The 4688-nt window shown below is 40.0% G+C and overlaps 1 long non-coding RNA gene across 1 annotated transcript; it reads left to right on the top strand.

Moving 5' to 3' along the window:
• The first annotated feature begins 648 nt into the window (after nt 1-648).
• Nucleotides 649-4440, top strand: LOC131369400 (uncharacterized). Its single transcript, XR_009207258.1, has 5 exons — nt 649-786; nt 1619-1731; nt 1863-2053; nt 2346-3342; nt 3589-4440. It is a non-coding gene; the product is annotated as an uncharacterized LOC131369400 (long non-coding RNA).
• Nucleotides 4441-4688: the final 248 nt, after the last annotated feature.

Here is a 4688-nt window from a genome sequence, read left to right as displayed (position 1 = left end):
ACTAAAAAAAGGTATTAATTTAAGGTACATTTAGAACGGATAAAAATGTGCAATTAAGTTGCGATTAATCACGAGTTAACTCATGACAGTCGTGCGATTAATCGCGATTAAATATTTTAATCGATTGACAGACCTAATATATATATATATATATAGTTTGTTTTGTGTTTGATCACAAATGAAACTCTGCATCCACTGGCCACATTAATAGGAACACCTGGTCATGCCTGTGTGCCGTTATCCAGTTAACCAATCAGGTGGCGGCAATCATGTGTAGCCGGTTGAAATCACAAGAGATTACAAGATAATAAATGCTATTTGATTTATTGATAAATGAATGTATATATATATATTCAGCAAAACTTTTATATTTAGTGGCTTAGTGCCAGTGTGAGTTAGGATTGTCATGTTAATGTTGTGTTAAAGGTCCCTACCAGTTGCTGTAGGTGGGGTCATTATTAATGAGGCACTGCGGGAGGATGTTGCGCTTTCCCTTTAAGAGCTGAGCGCGTGGTGCACGTGAGCGGGAAAAGCAGAGGTATTTTTGAGCTCTCTCTCAGTTGTCTTTATTTCTTGTTCATTTTATAAATTAATTTCTGTGTTCATGCTGTTAAAACTTTAACAAAGTTTGTTAGTGTTCATGTATCGGGAATATTTCACAGAATGTGCACTTTTACCCGCATTTAATTATTATTTCCTTTCTGTGCTTCATTAGCATGTGTGTTATAGAGATGAGAGAGTTTGCCTTCCGTGAAACTAATTTTGCTCCACATTGTTTTGTTTAAGGTATGTCTGTTTTTTTTATCTTTGTTATTTGGTAGGGAATGATGTGTTGATGTGTAAATGTGTTACCATGTATGAAGCTAAACCGTTGCGCGTTGTGTTCATGCTAAGCGCCACGTGGTGCATATTTATGATAAGGAACACGTATGTCAGAAAGTGGTTCTGTGACATGTGTTCTGTTTTTTGTTTTGGTTTTTTTGTATTTTTTTGTTTTGTTTTGTCTTTTCCTTTATTAATTTTCCTTATACCTGCTCATGTGTGTACCGTATTCAAATTGCATAATTTGTTTTGTGCATCCCCTTTAAGAGCTGAGCTCAGACGCATGGTGCACGTGAGCGGGGAAGCAGAGCATGTGTGTTAGAGATGAGTTTGCCTTCCGTGAAAGCAACTAATTTTGCTCCACGTTGTTTTGTTTAAGAATAAAACCAGCAGTTGAGCATCTCGTTCGTTGTGTGGTGGAGTTTGTGCGCTGTCCATTTACTACTTGAAGTCTGCTACATATGCAGATCCAGGTTTGAGTGAATCTTCACAACAAACATCAGAATATGGAGCAGATCTTAGCGATCTAAGTGATCTGGATCATGGCATGGGTGTTGGTGTCATTATTGAGCTGTTTGAATGTTTCAGAAAGCTGATCTTTGGGGATTTGTCTGTAGAGTTTACACAGGATGGTACAGAAACCCTGTTATTGTCTGTCACTACTTCTTGATGATCTGGATATCTGTGTAAACAAAAAGGTTCATAGGTGTTCCTATTAAAGTGGCTGATGAGTGTACGTATTCTTTATTACATTACCGGGCCGTGTTATAGCTGTGTTTACGTTTTTATCTTTCAGGTGGTTGTGGGCAACGATAAAACCTTCACATATGACTGTGTTTGATCCCACAACAAAGCAGGAGGAAGTGTTTAACACGGCCGTGTTGTCTCTGATCTCTGGCCTATTCAAAGGTTTGTACAAATTTCCTTAAAGGGAAGCGCTGGCCTGAAGATGGATGTTGCTTCCTGGATGTCTCCTAACATCATTTTGTAAAAAAAAAAAAAAACCTGAGAAGCTTTCCTGATGTGTTTTTGACTTCCAGGTTATAACGCCACAGTGCTAGCGTACGGCCAGACCGGCTCAGGAAAGTCCTTCTCCATGGGAGGCACCTACAAGAGAGCGCAAGAGAAAGAACCTACTGTTGGCGTCATCCCCAGAGTGGTTCGGAAAATCTTTCAGGAAAGAGACAAGAGGACAGAGTGTGAATTCCTCCTCTCTGTTTCATATCTTTAGGTATCAAGGCTTCAAAACCTCTTTAAGGTTTGGTGTTCAGTATGATTACAACACGTGCAAAAATTTGTACGAGACACGAGTATGAATTACAAATTTGGAGTTTATTACATGCACAAAGATGATTTCAACAAGTTTCTATGGAACACATTTTGATCAGCACACAAGTCAGGTTTTTTTCCATTACACAAAGTATAGTGTTTGAAATATAATGTTTTGTCTGTTAGACAGATTGAGATTGAGAACTTCCAATCCAGATTTTGGGAATTCTAAATGTAGAACTGTTGTGCTGTAGGTCTGAGGAAGCTGCAAACGTGTTGAAGATTCTGGAGTGTAACCGGCGTCTACAGTAGGGGTGTACCTCGGACGGGAAGTGGCGTAAGGGTGCACCGCTGATGTTAGCATTAGCAAACCTAGTTTTAAACATTACCATGGCTGAATCCTAAAGAGTCAGACCGGCCCCCGCGGCGTGCAGAGCTGACGTGTGGGCTCATTTTGGCTTCCACAATAAAGAAGGCACCAAGGAGGTCAACAAGAGCCATGCTGTTTGCAAAATGTGCAATGCAAAAATCAAATACTCAGGGAACACAACGAATCTGAGAGCACACTTGGCCAGACACCACTCGAATGTACAGCTAGTGGCTTACTCTAAACAAGTGGACCCTTCTCATCTCATTCTGGTACAAGTTCATGCACCGATGTTACCACCAACTTCAACTCGTGCAACTAAAATAACTCAGTCAGTACTTTACTTCATTTGCAAAGATATGCAACCTCTCAGTATTGTAGAGAATGAAGGATTTCGTAATATGAATACACTGGAGCCTCGTTATATCATACCCTCCCGACAACACATCACTGACATCGCTCTGCCCAAGTTGTACATGGAGGTAAAAACAAGAGTGGTAGAATCTCTCGGCTCAGCTAAAAAACAGGTTAATTGCAGACGTTGTCACAAGGTGGAACAGCTTTTATGACATGATAGAAAGATTTTTAGAACTGCAGCCAGCCAACTTGGTAATGTCAGAGGAGAGCATGCCCACTCTATCATTGCACGACTTTATGCCAAGCTTGTTGCGGACACAGAAGAAAGCCAGGATGACACACAGACTGTGAAGGGCATCAAGGCTGCTATAGCAGAAGATCTGGGAAAGAGATGCCAATAAGAGGGAGACACTGCGCATGGCATCAGCTGTTGACCCTAGGTTTAAGGATCTACTCTTTCTCTCTCAAGCACAGGCCAGTGAGACCCACTCCAAATTGACTGAAGCTGTGGTGGCTGCCATAAAGATGTAAGTAAAGAAATTCATTCCTTAGGCTATTTGTTTTATTATATACATTTAAGTGTATAAGTATATGGGTACATATAAATAAAACTGATAACTATTTAGTTTTAATATTTGAACTTGGATACTTGTATATAAAAACAGAAATGTGCAATAGGATGAATTTGGGCTCAGATTACGTGCTGTAGTAGTTAATGCAAATTTACTGTAAAATTAAAACTAGTGTGATTTTGATGTTTTCATGGTTTTCAGCAGCAAGAGGAGGTAGACAGTCCATTGGAGGAGACTGACCAGCTAGAGGAGGTTGATCGCCCACCTGACTATAAGCATTCACCTGCTCCTTCCACTTCCCCTGCCCCCACTTCCCAACCACCTATAAAGAGACTAAAGAGCTCATGTGCATTGGCTGACTTGCTTGGATCTACATTTGGCTCTGCCAAAGACAATTCTGCGCCAAAGACAATTCTGCACCAAAGTCCATACATGATGTTGCTGCATCTGAGATTAAAAGGTTTAGAGAACAAACCCCTTTGCCACTCCCAGAAAATCCTCTCAGTTGGTGGAATGAACATGAACATGAGTACCCTCAGTTATCCAGAGTAGCAAAGCAGTTCCTGTGCATTCCTGGCATGAGTGTCTCTGCGGAGACAGTTTTCCCCACTACAGGTGACACGAAGTGTTCTGAAGGCGGAGCATGTTGACCAGCTGGTCTTTCTCCACAAACCTTAATACTTGACAAAAATAAGCACTAACATGCGAACTACAGTAATGTGAAATCCAAGTTAAAAGGATCTAAGAATGTTTACATTTGTTTAATGTTTCCTTTGGAAATCCTGTAAGCACTTATTTTTCATTGATAATGGTAGATTTAAATCCCTTGCTCAGGTTGCACAAAAATAGTGTTATGTTGGATGTTACAATGAGACTGAGCACTTTTATTTCTTTACTGATGCAGACAAATCTTTTGTTCAGATTGCACAGAAGTAGTGCTATGTTAAGTTCTGATAAACTTGACTTTTTGCCAAGATTTTATGTGTATGGTGGTGTGTTGCTTATTCCATGACAGTTTTCCTACAATTAGATTTTTAAAAAAGTCGCAATATATCGCCATGCTTACAGTATTGCAATACATCGAATCGTAACCTCTGCATTGTATCATCAGATTCTTGCAAGTACACAGCCCTAGTCTACAAGAGGATTGATATTGAGATTTTAACGCACTGAAGATGTCGAGCCCTCAGTCTGCTGACGTGCTTATTCTGTAGTAGATCCATATTAACGCTATGGATCTTCAGACTCACAAAATAAATTAAGTAACCAAACATTGTAAGGCATCTTACAAAAAACGTGCT

This window comes from Hemibagrus wyckioides, linkage group LG18 (assembly GCF_019097595.1).
Source record: "Hemibagrus wyckioides isolate EC202008001 linkage group LG18, SWU_Hwy_1.0, whole genome shotgun sequence".
Taxonomy (NCBI): Eukaryota; Metazoa; Chordata; class Actinopteri; order Siluriformes; family Bagridae; genus Hemibagrus; species Hemibagrus wyckioides.
This window is presented reverse-complemented; position numbering and strand designations above follow the sequence as displayed.